At 45.7% G+C, this 17,845-nt stretch overlaps 1 protein-coding gene across 1 annotated transcript in view; it reads right to left on the reverse strand.

Annotated features, from left to right (window-relative positions):
• The window catches only part of NEDD9 (neural precursor cell expressed, developmentally down-regulated 9), a 281,456-nt gene that overhangs the window by 121,842 nt on the left and 141,769 nt on the right, over nt 1-17,845 (reverse strand). Inside the window, exon 5 of the mRNA XM_024763725.1 lies at nt 11,737-11,851. The gene's annotated coding sequence lies outside the window, so the exon portion shown is untranslated. The remainder of the gene's footprint in view (nt 1-11,736; nt 11,852-17,845) is intronic.

The following is a 17,845-nucleotide window of genomic DNA, read 5'->3' on the forward strand; positions in this document are numbered from 1 at the left end:
TAACCTTCTGACTTTGCTGCCTTGGAGTCTCTTGTCTTGCAGAAGCGAGACTTCCTAGCTTGGCTTGTTTTCTTGTTACTTAGGAGCTGTTGCTAGCATAAGGTCATACTTAGAAAATTGAACCCTCAATAAGATTACTCAGAGACTTGGCTGCTTTCTCCCTGGCCATTTTGTCTTTAGGTTGAAAAAAGAAACAGCTCACTTTCCTAAAGTGACATCACACATCACTTTGAAATATGCTCTACAGGCCAGCCCTGAAATCTGTGGGGTTTTTTGTTTGTTTGTTTGTTTTGTTTTTTGGAAACCCATGAAGAGAAATTTTTGTTTTAAAAAATGTTAAAATAATTTATTTTTACTCTAAAAAGCTTCTCTGATAACCCAGTTATTAGGAAACTATGTGCTGAATAGAAACAGTAGCAAAGGTGAGAATTTGTCCACTTCATACCTGACTCATTTCTGCCATATGATAACCTCAGAAAGGACCGGAGTGATTTACATGAGAGATTTATCGGGCACTCAGAATTCATTTCACGTCTGCTCTATTTTTGTAATCCTCTTTGTTATACTATTAAAGAGACGAAGATAAATCATTGTATTTGTGGTTGTAGCCGATGCCATTTGGAATATCTGCCCAGCCTCTCTGCTCACTTAGGGTAGCAGGTTCCAGATTTCAGTTTGGACAACATGATGCTCTAGTGTTCACAGCTGCCTGGACCTGGGGTTGGTGCCTGACCAAAGTTCAGAGTCAAAGTCCTTCACACACACACTGAGTCACTCATGCAGACCCTCTCCAAGTGCAAACTTGGGCGCGTGGCTGCATTTCTGCCTCTGGTACCATGAGCTATATCCTTGTCCTTAGGATGACCACCTCCCTTCCTTTCTCACTATCCTATCCCCCACCAAGCTGAGTTGAACTGTATTTTATTACTTGCAGCCAAAAGAGTCCTAATTTATTTCGCTATAATTTAAAAAATAAAAATATTCCCTTCTTGAGTTGAAATAAGAATTTCAACGGTAACTTCTGGGAACAGTGTGTTGGGGAACACAATGTTCTAATTAAACAGCTACCCATACTCTCTAGCCTCTTCCTCATCCCAAGAAAGCCTCAGGAAGTAGTCATGACAGGCAATGCTACACCCTTGTAGGAGGTGTGGTCAGTGCAATATCTATGACAGGTGACTTGTCTGAATCCATCAGGATTACGCATGCATACACCTGTGGACCCAGCAAAAGCATTTGTGGGAATTTATGTTACAGATAATTTATTGTATGGGTGCAGAAAAAAAGAAGTATATACATATAATCATACAGGTGCAAAAAAGACACAGTAGAATGTCACTCGGTAAAGCATTGTTGGGAAGAGCAAAGTATCAGAAACAACCTACATTTCTATTAATATAGAATTGGTTAAATAAATTATACAAATCCACACAATTGGAGTACTATGATGCTGTAAAAAGGAACGAATAAGGTCTTTCTGTATGGAAAGATTGCCAAGTGAAAAGAGCAGAGTGCATGAATGAGAGGAACCCACAGCTCTTTGAAGCGCTGTAGGAATGAGACTGGAAATTCCTTCCCTGGGGACAAAATCTCCTATTTCTCATAGTCCACGATAGAAACCACGCTTAAAATTTTACCATGTCTGAGAGAGAGAGAAAACAGTGACTCAAAACCCACACTAAGGTAAGTAACCTTAAACTGCTCTTTTCCTTGAAAATGAGGATTCCTCACCTTCATCATGGATGATAAAGTCTGAAGAAACAACTTCCGAGTTTACTTGGGACTGCCCAAGGTGGTGCTGACAGATAGGAAACAGGCCTCCTAGTTAAACGTGAATTCCAGATAAACAACAAATACTTTGCATACTAAAGTGATATGCTGAAAACTATATTAAAATTTATTTGTTGTTTATCTGAAATTCAGACTTAACCGGTGGCCTGTGTTTATATTTTGCTGAATCCGTCAACCCAGGCCCCAGGGACTAGCCTGCCCGAGTGGAAGCTCCAGCCTCCATGGTTTGAGACACAAGTGGGAAAGCCCATTGGTCTCCATCATTCCAAGGAAATGACAACCAGACACCCACCCATCTAAGAACCAACCAGATGCCCCGATGGGCATGACAACCGCTGCTAATTTCTCTGCCACCTCCTGCCCCAGCAAATGGCCACCATCCAGGCCTCTGCTACTCTCTAGGTCCCACAGAGAAAGCACGAATACCCGCTTCACTCGGACGGGTGAAGCTCACAACCGTCACGTTTGATGGACTTTGTGTTTCTAACAGGAAATATGGATTTGTGCTGCTTTCCCAAATTTTCTCACCTGGCCCACCCACTCTCATGACTTAAAAAGACAGAATGACTGTGTGTTCTGTCAAGAAACCCCCTTCTAGCAACCAGAACATGGTCCAAGGCAGCCCCTTCTGGGTGCTAAGGTATCTGGCAAGCCTCGAAGGTGGTAGCCCATCATCTCAGCTGCTTCATCTGAGAGGAAGAGGGTGGCTCTGGGGAAACATCACTCCCACAGCAGAGACCATCTTTCCAGTTATGAGGGGGCCTGCTCAAGTCTTGACTGTGACGCCCCATCAGAGAAGGGGAGCAAGCCTGTCCTCAGGAATGTCAGCTCTTTATCTGCCTTTCATTGGTTCAAGGCACAGATCGTGCTCATGGAACACCGCTCAGCTTTCCTCCTCCATCAAAGAGAAAACTCTCCTGCATGGGAAGACCTCTTGGAATGTACACCTTGGGTTACCCGCCGTCTACATGTGCGGCCAGCTCTGCAATGACAACACACACGATGACAGTGAACACAGGTCCCAGCAGCCCTCCTCCCAGGGACAGAGGAGATGTGTAAACCCCACAAGTGGTAGGCCTGTCTTCTCTGAACCTTGGTCCCCCCAGGTTCCAGCTTGGTGAGCTGACAACCTGTCTTCTGAACAGTCCATAGGATTGGAGGCTAAGCTTCCAATTTAGCTTTCTGGAAAAGGTGGGCCCACAGAAGAACAATTAAAGACAATGGCTGTGCTAGATCAGTGCCACAGGAGAGGACTGGCTCCTTCCTGAAGCTGCAGCTCACTGAATAAAGGCCAAGCCACCAGCAGCCACAGTTCAAACAGACAAGTGCAGCCACTGCTGTCATGATTCAGACACTGAACCCTGCACTAAGTGTGGGCGAATAGTCGGGTGTGTTACGTCACGGAGACTGATTTCAAAGTGTGGTGAACGCAGTGGGGTTTTTAGGGCAGACACACAACTGCTTGCAAACAAGTAGCAGGTTCAATGAGCGGCGTTTCGTGCTCCTCTGCAGGTCTTCTCTTTGGTCTCTCGAGGGAGCTGGAAGAAACCCAATTCTGAAACTCAAACCTGCATCGGCCATTATTTTCCCTTAAACTAGAGCTGAACCTAGGAGATCTTCTGGCTTTATTTGCCAAATTCTAATGGGAACTGAGCCCTCCAAATATTATTCTTATTATGTTGTGCTAATATTTTTTGCTGGAAACACATCATACCAAGATGTCTTGGACCCCTTCCTTTACCAGACTATTTGAAAGCTCAAATGAGCAGACATCCAACTTCCGGGCTGATCCAGGTTTTTCATGATCAAGCCAGGGCAGGCAAAGATTCCAGGAAAAGTCTCCTGGGAAGGCCAAGGATTTCTGAAAGTATCTGTGGACAAACAGATGCAATATGACTGGGCTACTTCCCATAACTCAGCTAAACTGATGAAAGTGCTTTGTGGATTATTGGCAGGTAGACTGACTGTGGCCTGGGCCCTGGCACCTGGGGCCTGAGCTGGGGGAACCCGCCTGCCGTTCAAATGCTCCTTGGCTGCAGAGAAGCAGGAGAAGCCAAGGGGCATCCAGTGGGGACTGGATTTTTGGACACAGTATTGCCAGGCAGACACCTGGCCGAGCCTGCGGGGATGTGGGAGGGGACGCAGATACTTTTAATCGCTCCCAACCCTTCTCCTGTATGTCCCCCTTTCTTCTTCTCCCCTCCCCAGCAGCTCACCAGAAATCATGGCCTAACGGAGCAGGATGGAGTTCAGTGTTTCTCAGGTGAGATGCACAGACCACCTGCATCAGAATCTGTGGAGACACTGGTTTAAAATCCGGATTCTTGGGGCCTGCTCTAGACCTACCCACTGAGTCTCTGTGGGGAGGCTTGGGAGGCTGCACTGCTCACAAACTCCCCTGGGTGATTCTTACAGGCACTGAAGTTGAGAAGCATCATTAGAAGTAAAAGGGTCTCCAATGAGCAGTCAAAACACCCAAGTTCAACTTACTACCTAGATCGTCTTGGGCAAGTTGTTTATTACTTTCCAGCCTCATTTCCCCACCTGTAAGCACGGGTATGCCATTTTATGAGACTGATTTTTCTTCTCCTTGAGGATTCAATGCAATAAGACACAGGACTAGGCTGAGCTCTTGCTAGATTTTAGCAGCCAGGACCCCAGGAGAGAGAGAAAAGGGATGGTGAGCTAATGAAAATCTTTGTAGGCCTCAGGGTGTATATAGTTTACAGCAATCTTCAAAGGCTCAACCTTTTCTGGACGGACACAGAGCACGGAGATTTAACACCAAGTGGCTTGACTACCCACTAAAGCCTTACTAACATAGCCAGGAGTGGAGGATATGGTGCTACAAGGAAGAAAATGTGACAAAGAGATGCTTTCAGCCAAGCAGACACAGGCTAATATAAAAGTGGAATAGGGCTTCCCTGGTGGCGCAGTGGTTGAGAGTCCGCCTGCCGATGCAGGGGACACGGGTTCGTGCCCCGGTCCGGGAAGATCCCACATGCAGCGGAGCGGCTGGACCCGTGAGCCATGGCCGCTGAGCCTGCGTGTCCAGAGCCTGTGGTCTGCAACGGGAGAGGCCGCAACAGTGAGAGGCCCGCGTACCACCAAAAAAAAAAACAAAGTGGAATAATACACCTAGCTAAGAGCATAGGGTAAAACCCACATGTGCTCTCAGCCACTGATTCTCACCAAGGGCAATTATGTCCCCCAGGGAACAGTGGGCAAAGTCTGGAGACATTTTTGATGGTCATAACCGGGGGATGCTATGGCATCTAGCAGGCAGAGGCCAGCGATGCTGCTAAACATCCTCTAGCGCAGAGGCCAGTTTCCCGTTATGGAGAATTAACTGGCTCAAAATGTTAACAGAGCCGAGGCTGAGAAACCTTGCTCTAAGCTAACGCAGAAGACTGAGTCACGGGTGATGGAAGGACGCCTCCAGGTGGCTAAACACCTCCCAAGTCACAGGATTCTGCTGCTGGATTGCAAAGTCTCACAGATGGACCATGTGACCCGGTGTCCTGCAAGCTGGAGGATCACCACTAACCTCTTTCCATATCACGTGTTCAGCGTAGCCAGTTTCCTGCTTGTTTCCATGATGAAACAATCGGGGAAAGTGTTCCTAGAGCTTTGGCAAAGCAGAAGTGTTCTTCTCTGCAGGGGAGGGAGGAGGCCGTCTCACTCCTAGCAATTGTCTCTATTTTTACCACGAGGGTAGAACAAGAAGAAGGAACTGGGAAGCCTGGCCATCCAACGGGGTTTGCCCCTCTAAGGAGCCACGCCCAGCAGGGCTGGCCTACCGGTTTGGTTTCTTTCTCAGGACTCCATCCACATCCCCTGGGATCCCTTGACCATTTTCACGCATCTGGCCTTCCTGCCTGCAGGGCCAGCGTCATGGGGGTGTGTGACCCCTGTGGTCACCAGGACTTCATGTTCAGAAGGACCCTATGCTGAGTTTGATGCTCTGCTGTCATTTTGAAATTCTTAAATGTTTTTCCTTTGAGCTTGCATTTTGTAAGTGAATTCTGATGGGGCAACAGAGCATGCACACGGTCCGTGTGTCTGTCCCTTCTTCCTGCCCCACTCTCACAGACGCTCCCATGAGCACCAAATTCCAGTGGACCCTCAATGTGTGGGAGTTCACAGAGACTCAAGGCGAGTACAAGGAAAGTGTGTTTTGTCTCCAACTGAGTTAGCTGGGGAGCGGGAGGGATGCTGACAGCACCAAGAGGCCACACTTTCCATCTGAACCAAGGCTTGCTTCTAACCCAGAAAGAAGGCGGTGGTTTCTAAGAAACATGGATGAGCAAAGAGCCCTCTCATGTTCTTTCTTCCTCACATTACTTTCCTGCCCTAGCCAAGGACCTGACTGATGCTAAAAATGACGACAGAGAAGGAAAGGGAAAGGTTAGGCCACCCACAGTCCCTTCCCTTTCCATCCTTCTTTACTCATCAGTAAGCTGAAGGTAGGGACTGTTAGTAACATGTGCATGCATCAAGAAATGAAATAGAAGCAGATGAGTTACTTTTGCGCAGCTTTTCCACTGTTACGCTAAGAATGAAATATGCAAATTGTGTAATTTTTGGCGATTAGCATACTCGTTAAATGCTCTTATATTTGCATTTAAAACAGGCATCGCACAATATTGAAATGAAAGGGGTAAAATATATGCTAATGATTTAAAATTTAAATTTTCCTTCACTTAGAGTGGCATTCAATAGTGGCATTTTAAAAAAACAACAACAACAAAAGAAACGATGAAAAGCCAAGAGAGAGACTGTGGAAGAAAGGAAAAAGCTTTTATTTTAGTACCTTTTATTTGGCACCTTTCCCCTGCTTTTTAAAAAAGGGCTCCCACATTTTCATTTTGCACCGGGCCCTGCCTGTATGTGCTTCTTCCTACAGCCACAGTGGATTGCTGTGAGGCTATAGGGATCTATTAGCCTGTGTGCACAGGCAGTGAGTGCCCAGGAACTGAAGTCCCCTGGGAGCGGCACTGAACCAATGACCGAGGCAATGGGAGGTACAAAAACCCCAGCTCCTGTGTTGCCCCTTCAGGACAGCCTTGTCATGTGGCCGGACCAGCTCCAAGCTCCCCTGTGGGTTTGATCCAAGTCACCTTCTATCCAACTTCGCTCTTGGCAGTGTGCCTTTCCATGGTCCCACTTCCTCACTCCTTACTGGTTTTTCCTGGGGAGAGTTCTGAAACGATCACTTTCATTTGACCTGAAATGCCATGTCCATATCTCTGGAAATCTGGGCCCCAGCCAGCTGAAGCATTCAAGGGTCTGTGGACGAACTCACCTGTCCTCCTCAGTTCTGTGATCTGTCTCTGCCAGGGCCACTTTTTGTGAGGTGTCAATGGTAGATGGCAGGAAGCCCAACGCCATGGACATTCCCAAAGGAGTCTTCTAGAAACGTTGAGTTTGAAGGTTTACAGTGAAATGTTTTATTCAAACATCTTTCCGTGCAGGTCAGAGGGAATTTGGAGAGTACTTTGGAGAGCGGGCTCTATCATGGGTCACTCTACTGCACGCAATGTTCTGGGCAGGTCTGGGGCAAGACCCCAGTGAGAGAAGAGCGGACGGCTCTGACCTCAGGGAAACATGCTCTATTTACCTAACAAGCCTCCTGACGTCACGGTTTCCCCAGCTCTGTTTGCTTGGCTGGGGGAAAAGAGAATAAAATGTACAAACAGCAGGCTTTGTTTCACCTGTTTAAATGAGTCATAATCTATTCTGTAAAAATTGGTCTGGAACCAAAACAAAAGTCGTATCATCTTTTCCCACTCATCCAGGTACATTGTTACTTATCCTGAACAGTCTTGGGAAGCCTTTCACCTTCTTTGCCCGGAGAATTTTTATCCATGCTTCAAAACTCAACACAAGGTCAATAGGCTCTCTTTCCCATTGCCACCTCAGAGCCCCACGTAAGTATTTGCGTATATGGTTGCTATGCCCCCTTAGAATGTAAGGACTTCAAGTCAGAATCTTTACCTTATTCTTTTTAAAAATTTTATTTATTTTTAAATAAACAAATTAATTAATTAATTTATTGGTTGCGTTGGGTCTTCATTGCTGTGAGCGGGCTGTCTCTAGTTGCGGCAAGAGGGGGCTACTCTCTGTTGCAGTGCGTGGGCTTCTCATTATAGTGGATGTGGTGGCTTCTCTTGCTGCAGATCATGGGCTCTAGGCATGTGGGCTCTAGAGTGCAGGCTCAGTAGTTGTGGTGCACAGGCTTAGTTGTTCCGCATCATGTGGGACCCTCCCAGACCAGGGCTCGAACCCGTGTCCCCTGCACTGGCAGGCAGAGACTTAACCACGGCGCCACCAGGGAAGCCCCATATCTTACTCATTTTTGAAGCCCCACAACCTGGCGCAACACTTGTTATATAACTGATCTCAGAAGCATTTGATTAAATAACCATAATGGCAGCTATATGAACCAGGCCCTACACTGAGCACTTCACACGCATTATTGTCTTCCCTCCTCACAGCAACATGATTAGGATCTATAAGGTGGGCACTAGTACCCTTGTTTTACCGTTGGGGAAACTGAGGCCAAGGAAGGTTAAGTAAGATCTTGCCTAAGATCACATAGCCTCCTTAGCCAGAGGAAAGAGTCAAATAGCACCAGAGCCTGTGTTGTTCACCACGGAATAAATGAAGTTGGTGAATAGGTTTTTCCAAGGTGGTCAGGAAGAGAGCTCATTAGAAGGCAGACTTGTCTGTACAATGGCCTCTTAATTAAACAGAATAGCACAACCTTCTGAGACTGAAGCAGGAAGAAATAGAAAATATAAACAGACCTATCACAAGCACTGAAATTGAGACTGTGACTAAAAATCTTCCAACAAACAAAAGGCCAGGACCAGATGGCTTCACAGGAGAATTCTATCAAACATTTAGAGAAGAGCTAACACAATAGAGGAAAACATAGGCAGAACACTCTATGACATAAATCACAGCAAGATCCTTTTTGACCCACCTCCTAGAGAAATGGAAATAAAAACAAAAATAAACAAATGGGACCTAATGAAACTTAAAGGCTTTTGCACAGCAAAGGAAACTGTAAGCCAGATGAAAAGACAACCCTCAGAATGGGAGAAAATATTTGCAAATGAAGCAACTGGCAAAGGATTAATCTCCAAAATTTACAACCAGCTCATGCAGCTCAATAACAAAAAAACAAACAACCCAGTCCAAAAATGGGCAGAAGACCTAAATAGACATTTCTCCAAAGAAGACATACAGATTGCCCACAAACACATGAAAGGATGCTCAACATCACTAATCATTAGAGAAATTCAAATCAAAACTACGATGAGGTATCACCTCACACTCACACTCAGAATGGCCATCATCAAAAAATCTACAAACAGTAAATGCTGGAGAGGGTGTGGAGAAAAGGGAACGCTCTTGCACTGTTGGTGGGAATGTAAATTGATACAGCCACTATGGAGAACAGAATGGAGGTTCCTTAAAAACCTAAAAATAGAACTACCATATGACCCAGCAATCCCACTACTGGGCGTATACCCTGAGAAAACCATAATTCAAAAAGAGTCATGTATCACAATGTTCACTGCAGCTCTATTTAGAACAGCTAGGACATGGAAGCAACCTAAGTGTCCATCAACAGATGAATGGATAAAAAAGATGTGGCACATATATACAATGGAATATTACTCAGCCATAAAAGGAAATGAAATTGAGTTATTTGTAGTGAGATGGATGGACTTAGAGACTGTCATACAGAGTGAAGTAGGTCAGAAAGAGAAAAACAAATACCGTATGCTAACACATATATAAGGAATCTAAAAAACAAAAAAAAAGGTTCTGAAGGACTTACAGGCAGGACAGGACTAAAGACGGAGACGTAGAGGATGGACTTGAGGACATGGGGAGGGGGAAGGGTAAGCTGGGATGAAGTGAGAGAGTGGCATGGACTTATATATACTACCAAATGTAAAAGAGATAGCTAGTGGGAAGTAGCCACATAGCACAGGGAGATCAGCTCGGTGCCTTGTGACCACCTAGAGGGGTGGGATAGGGAGCGGGGGAAGAAGACACCAGAGGGAGGAGATCTGGGGATATATGTATAGGTATAGCTGATTCATTTTGTTATAAAGCAGAAACTAACACACCATTGTAAAGCAATTATACTCCAATAAAGGTGTTAAAAAAAATCAGAATAGCAAAATTCCTTACTTTAAAAAGAAGCCATTTTACTCTCCCAACTCTATATGGAACCAATTTTCATTTTAACCAGTTTCTCCCAAGTCCACTGAGCTTTGGTATCAGAAGGTCTCGTTACACAGGTATTTAGTTCTGTTGCAAATTAACAGCAATAAAGAAACCAAGCACAGCTGCAGAACCAGCCTCCTCCCAGCTCGTGATTATAGCTTGCTGGGGGACTCTACCAAAATTGCATTGTGTGTTTATGACACAAAGAAATTCTTGAGGGTGGTACTGATATACCCAATTAACGACACTGGTATTTTTTGCCCCATGGGGCAGACAAGGAAAAGGGATTTTATTTTGTTATGAGAAGCACTTTCTTGCTTATACTTAAATTTTATTGTTCACAAAGGATTTCAAAGTATTACCAAAGAATATGAACACCATGCTTGAATCATCTGGGCATAGTGGACTTTCATAGCCTAATGGGTGGTGTTTCACACTGCATTTCTTTTCAATTCATCTTGGATTCATTAAAAATAAAATCACGAATGTTCACCAGATTCCTCGCCCCCACCCCCCACCTCCAGCCTTGGGCACTGAGGATGTGGCACATGGGTGGCTTTCTAAGGCTTGGTCAAGGCTGAGGACTTGCCTGCGGCCCAAGTGATCCTGTTTCTGGAGTGTCTTGCTTCCTCGTCCACTTAGGAACCAACGGCCCCATAGTTCAGGCAATCTGGACTTGGAGTTGTCATTTATAGTCCCCCAAACTTTGAGGATGATGAAGTTATGAAAACATGAGAAATGGACTCAAATAGGAGAAAAAGTTTTGAGAACCACAAAAAAACGAGAAAGAGGAAGGGCTGTATAGTGGGAAAAGTGATGAACTGATGGTTAGAGAGACTTGGGTTTTAGGTAGGGTGATCATAAAATTTATTATCCAAATTGGGACTCCTTTGAGGTTGAGAGAGATTAATGCTGATAATTCTGCTGGGACAACAGGACTAGTGGGGACTGTCCTGGTATGGCATGGTCACCATAGTTCCAGGACACTAACTAGCTGTCTAACCTTTAGCAAGTCACTTAGCATCTCTGAGCCTCAACTTCTTTTCACGAAAGAGACAACCTACAATCTTCCCAGCCTTTTTCCATGAAGGACCTCCTCTTTAACTTCAATCTCCATGTTTTCCTCATGTTTCCTGCCAACTTAAGGCCTCTTGCTCCACGCCTAGGAGAGTTCTCCTAGAGTGTATTTACAACCTTAGGTGATCAGCAGGGATCACGAATGGAATAACTGAGCAGCTGGTCATTCTCTTCTCCTGTCTGTCCCACCCCCACCCCATACTATCTCACTCTAGGGGCAGAAATGCAATGGTCAAAACCCCTCTGCAGATGGGGCAAAGTGGGTCTCAGACCTGAGGTCTGCAGAATCAGCTGGCAAAATAAATAAACGGCAAGTTGGCTACCTAAATACTCCATGGGTAGTGCAAACATTCTAGATTCTACAGCAGTACACTTGCAATGTGCTCAGTGGGGGGCAGTGCTGCCCACCAAGTGCTATTGGGAAATGAGTGTTAGGGGATGGCTGGTTGTGACAATGACGGAAGGTAGACACCACTAGCATTTTGTGCCTAGAAGTTGGGGATGCTAAATGCCCTGCTATAAGCCAGAGACACTCGCATAGCGAAGAGTCATCCCACCCCAGTTGTTAAAAGCATCCCCACCGAGAAACACTGAATAAAAGAATGGGCTTTTCAGTCTTACCTGTAGAGAATAATTTAGACCCTCTGAAGAGGGCTCACATCACACTGGACGGCTTGCTATGGTGCCAGAGCACTGGGCAGAACTTCCAGATGGAGCTGCTTAGTTCTCACAGGCCCTGAATAAAAGGAAAGAGCAGAGGTGACACCAGAAGGCACCGTGTAACTCAACCCCACCCTAGTCTGAAGTACACAAAGCATTTTGTGGGGCGGTTTCTTTTTTCTCTCAATGTTTACAGAACTGTTGAATCATTGTCTTCATTTACTTATGAGATGATTGACATCGTCCCTGAAAACAGAAAAACAACTCGAGCTAAATCTAAAATGCATGTCTGCAGGAAACAGGGCGGTCCTTGGTCTCTGCTTTGCCTTCTATGGTAAACTTGGACTTCTCCTGGGTTTGGTTTCATTCATTTCAGCTAGAAGTGTGTGGCGAATAAACTTTTCACCAGTCTTCCCATGGAATGGTTGACTCAGCTTTGCTGTGAGTTAGTGGCCCCAGGGGGAGAAGGCCAGGGCTCCCTCTCCATAAGATGCCTCCTGAAAGGGAAGAAGTCATTGACGACCCACAAAGGAGACTGTGGCCATAAATATTTCAGAATTTGCCTTCCTCAACATCTTAAATAATGGAAAACATTTGCTTGTTTAAGACTTTTAAGTCCTCCGGTCTTTGGATTCAATCTCCAGTGGCGAGGTACAAGCATGACGTCATGGTCAGGAGGAATGCACAGCACATAAAGGCTGGCCTGGGTCAGAGGGAAGCACTAAGCTCTGGAGAGGGCCCTCAGACAAATATACAAATGTGGCCTAGCACATGTCAAAGGCCTGTGCGAGGGCAAACATCTTCATGACTTTGGTCCTGGGAAGAGAGACCCGGCCTGGGACGAGAATTTACAGCTGACAAGCTGCTGATGACGCAGTTATGACCAGTTAGCGCATGAACAGCCACTTTGGGAACAGGGGGCTTAGCACGCCAGGCTGGAAATCTCAGACCGAAGTGGGGACAGCCCCGTTCACCCGTGCTGGGATAAGTTTACTCACCGCACGGTCTGCCCCCTGGGCCTCTTCTCTGCCTTCCTTTGATTTACGGCCCTCCCTGCAGCTCTGTAGAGCTTTGACATACATGACAATTTAGCATCAAGGGAATTCTCAAGACCAGGGGAAGAATATCTTTCTGGGCTATAAACGTCGCTCTGAAATTCTTCTCATCTGTAACCTTTCAAGAGCATGTGAAATGTGCACGGCTTGCCCCCTGCAGAGTCCCTGTCCTCTAAGCGCTCACAACTCCCTGGGCCTATCTTGCTCACAAGTGTGCTTACAGATGTCCTCTATGACCCCCGAAGTGTCAGCCAGCTTTACTGCGGTGGTTCTCAACTGGGAGCAGTTTAGTCCTGTGGGGGGACATTTGGTAATGTCTAGAGATTTTTTTTGCGGGGGGGGGGGGCGATTTTTTTTGGCCGCGCCACGCGGCATGTGGGATCTTAGTTCTGCAACCAGAGATCGAGCCCGTGCCCCCTGCAATGGAAGCATGGAGTCTTAACCACTGGACCGCCAGGGAGGTCCCTAGAGACATTTCTGAACCACTGGACCGCCGGGGAGGTCCCTAGAGACATTTCTGATGATCACAGCTGGATGGGAAGTGTTACCAGCCCGTAGGGGATGGATGCCAGATATGCTTCCAAACATCCTACAATGCACGAGACAATCCCCCTCAACAAAGAAGGATTCAGTCCAAAGCGTCAGTAGTGCCAACACTTAGAAACCCTGCACTGGGGTAAGGGTAGACCACCTCTGCATAGGCCAAGAGAGTAATTATCTAAATTTGCACTGTCTGATGGAACTTTCTGTGATAATGGAGATGTTTAGTATTTGTGCTGTCCAATACATTAGCTGGGAGACACATGAGGCTCTTTAGCACTTGAAATGTGGTCAGTGTGACTAAGGAACCAAATTTTTTATTTTATTTACTTTTAATTAGTTATATGTTAGTCATCCCATTCAGCTAGTGGCTACTGTTTTGGATGATGCAGGTCCATATAATGGGAGCTTAGAAGCAGTGGAATAGCCTGCCCTGGCGGGTCATCTACTCCACCAGCTTATAATTAGAATTCCACAGCTAGACACTCCTTCTTTAGCTAAGACTTTGACCCATATTGATATATTACCCTGGGAGGGAGACAACCTTTAATTTATCAACAACCAATGCTAATTTAATATGACTCATGGATCTGAAAAATGTTTGGGGGGCCCTGAAGTGAAGGAGAGGACACCATGAGATGGGGGGCTTGGGGGCGGCATGGTGGTGGTGGTGACATGTGCTAGAGGTAGCAAAGGCCACCTATGCCTACTTTCATCACATAAACTCTGCTGAGAACAGAAGCCAAATACAGTCGTCCCTTAGTATCCGCTGGGCGTGGGTTCTAGGATCCTCCACAAATACTGAAATCCGCGGATGCTCAAGTCCCTTATGTAAAATAGTATAATAGGGTTGATCTGTGGAACTGGAGGAAGAGGATGCCAGGGAAACTGGAACAGGGTTGGCGGGGATGGGGGGAACCCGTGGAAGAGAAACCGGAAGCAGAACCCATGGAAGCAGAACCACTGTGCTCACAATTCCCACTCAGATATACGTTCTGTGAAGACTAGAGCCAAAGGGAGGCAGAAGAGACCAAGTGTGTCACAAAGGCGAACCTGTTTCCAGCTCCTTCTCCGCCTGCCTTTGGCTTTTAGGCCAAGTCTCCAACCACTAAGATATTATGGGGCTCCCTCCCTTATGTAGCCCGAATAAAAGCAGTAATAAAACACAAAATGGTGTTTCCCTTTGATCTGATTATGAAATTTTGGATAACCTCGTTAAAGCTATATGGTTGTGATTTCTGCTGGTGCCCTAAGCACGTAAGTACCTCCTTCTTAATCTAGCTCTGCTTTAGGGTCTTAATTGTAGGGCTTATAGTCTTTGTAATCCATTGAATAGCTAGCTTATTGTACAAATTTTCCTCAAGGAAATATTGTGTACTCAACTATAAAAGTTTCTAGAGAAGGACATCACCTACCTCACTTGGTAAGCTACATCTACCTGTGTTTCTTGAGATGGGGAAAGAATATAACTAAACCAAACCAAACACAAATCCTCTCTCCTTAAATGTTCTATAGGGCTCAAACCAGAGGTCCTGGTGGCATTGATTTTGGTCATTCCCCAGGGGAACAATGGAGATTGAACAGAAAGAGTAAGTCCACCAAAATTATGACAGGGACTGGAAACCATGATATAAGGAGAGCTAAAAAGATGAGAATTCTTCTGTCAAGAAAGACACAAGGTGAGAGAGATACGTGATGAGAGAAGACAGAATTGCGAACTTTGACTTTTTCACAAATCGCTAGTTTGTCTGAACACGGCAGGGGTGAGAGGGGAGCAGAGGGGAAGGTAGGTAAATTTAGGACAGTAAAAGGAAGTTTTTCTGTCTTAGTCCATTCAGATTACTATAAAAAAAATACCATGGACTGGGTATCTACAAGCAGCAGAAATTTATTTCTCATAGTTCCAGATGCTGGGAAGTCCAAGATCAAGGCTCCAGCAGATCTGGTGTCTGAGGGCTCACTTCTTGGTTTATAGACATCCTATACGCATGTCCTCACATGGAGGAAGGGACAAGAGAGCTCTCTGGGCTCTCTTTTACAAGGGCGTTAATCACATGCATGAGGGCTCCGCTCTCATGACCTAACAACTTTCCAAAGGCCCTACCTCCCAACACCATCACATTGGGGATTAGGTTTCAATATATGAATGTTGTGGGGACACACTCAGCCTACAGCATTCTGTCCCTGTCCCCCTGAAATTCATATTCTTTTTGCATACAAAATGCCTTGATTCCATCCCAATAGCTCTCAAAGTCTTAATTTCTTTCAGCAGCAGTTCAAAAGTCTAAAGTCCAAGGTCTCATCTAAATACCATCTAAATCAGATATTGGCAAGATTCAAGGTCAACCCGTGGCACATTCCTCTCCAGCTGTGAATCCCTGAAACCAGACAAGCTATGTGCTTCTAAAATACAAAGGTAGGACAGACATAGGATAGACCTTCCCATTCCTATGGAGAAACAGGAACGAAGAGAGGGATGTCAGGTTCCAAGTAAGTCCAAAACCTAACAGGATAAACAGCATTAAAACTCAAGGCTTGAGAACACTCCTTTTTGGCTTAGTGTTCTCCCTTCCAGGCCCACTGGGGTGGCAATGTCACCCCATGTGTCAGTGGGACAGCCCATTAGTGGCTCTCTGCTAGGGCTCTGCTGCACCGTGGTTCTCTTCTGGGGCCTTGTGGCTCTCCCAGGGGACCCTATCCATGCCATGGTTCCACTAGATGCAGCCCAAGCTGGGGGACCTCCCTGCAGGGACCCACACCTGAAGCACTGAGGGGGCATCTTGCCTCACCTGACCCAGAAAGGTGGTCCCACCCTTTGAAATCACTCTGCTCCCTAGGCCCTTGCACTCTGGCCTGTGATAGGAGTGGTGTGTGATGGCCTCTGGATTGGCTTCAGGGTCATTCTTCCATAGTCTTGAAGAACAACACTTGGCTTGAGACGGCTGAGTCATATTCAGCTCCTTAGAAAATAGTCGCTTGGCCATACTCTTCATGTTCTCATTTTTTGCCATATGGACAGGCTGAGAATCTTCCAAATCTTGAAGTTCTGCTTCCTTTTTGCTTAATTCCATCTTTAAGTTTTTTATAAGTTTTTTCTCTCCGCTATAAGCGGTTGGGAAGAGCCAAGCTGTACCTTCTGCACTTTTCTTAGAAATAGCTTCAGCTACATATCCAATTTCATCACTCACAATTCAGCCAAGTCCTTTGCCAGTTTATTACAAGGATGGCCTTTCCTCCAGTTTCCAATAACATGTTCCTCATTTTCCTCTGAGACCTCTCAGCATGGCTTTTCTGTCCATACTTCTACCAACATTCTTTTCACGATTACTTAGGTATTCTCTAAGAAGACTGAGGCTGTCTATACAGTTCTCTTTGCTTTCTGAGCTCTTACCAGAATCACCCTTAACAGTCCATTTATCTCAATGTAGGATTTTTCTAGCATACTAAAAATTCTTCCAGCCCCTACCCATTATCCTCACTACCCAATGCCTCCATGTTTTACAGTATTTGTTACAGCCACACCCCACTTCTCAGTAGCAGTTTCTGTCTTAGTCTGTTCAGGCGGCTATAAAAAAAACACCATAGACTGGGTGGCTTATAAACAGACATTTATTTCTCATAGCCCCGGAGGCTGGAAATTCCAAGATCAAGGCATCAGGAGATTTGTTATTTGCTGAGAGCCCGCTTCCTGTTTCCTAGACAGCCATCTTCTTGCTGTGTCCTCATGTGGCATAAGGAACAAGGGGGCTCTCTGGGGTCTCTTAAAGGAGCACTAATCCTATGCATGAGGGCTGTACCCTCATGACCTAATCACCTCTCAAAGGCACACTTCCTAATACCATCACGTTGAGGATTAGGTTTCAATGTATGAATGGGGGGTGGGGGACAAACATTCATTCTATGGCAATTATTAATACAGTGTAGTAGTTGGTGGGGGGGAGGAGTGATTTAAGAGCCTTTTATCTCAATGCCAAGGGCTGCAGAAATAAAGAGCTCAAAGATGTTTAAATAGAAAGTGACAGTTCCATAATGAATTCTTGACTGGAGAAAACTACGGTGTTTAAAGCTAATCTCTTGAGATAAGCACAGAGAGGGGCTCCATCTCCTTCCCATAAGGACCCCTGTGCCGTTCTCCAAAACGGGACACTAGATCCGTCTTGCCATAAGTCTTTGGGGTTTATCTCATTTGGCCACTCCTGCTGTGGAATAGAGGTGAGCTAATCTCCTAAGTGAGTTTGCCATTTACCCATGTTTGACACAAGCAGCTTTTACATGTTAGTGCTAAAACAGGCTGAGAAACACAGTACCCCCCTGGGAAGAAGTGGGAGCTTCCCTGTGGCAGCAGCAAGCCCAGGCATATGGGGTTGGGAGCTGTAGTTCAGATGCACTGATAGCTGTTTTTAAACTGATCCACTCTAAGTCTTTGAGTGCAATGGCTGATTATTGGGTCAACAAACTTGAAAAGCTTTGTCACT

Source organism: Neophocaena asiaeorientalis, unplaced genomic scaffold, assembly GCF_003031525.2.
Source record: "Neophocaena asiaeorientalis asiaeorientalis breed wild unplaced genomic scaffold, Neophocaena_asiaeorientalis_V1.1 scaffold427, whole genome shotgun sequence".
Classification (NCBI taxonomy): Eukaryota; Metazoa; Chordata; class Mammalia; order Artiodactyla; family Phocoenidae; genus Neophocaena; species Neophocaena asiaeorientalis.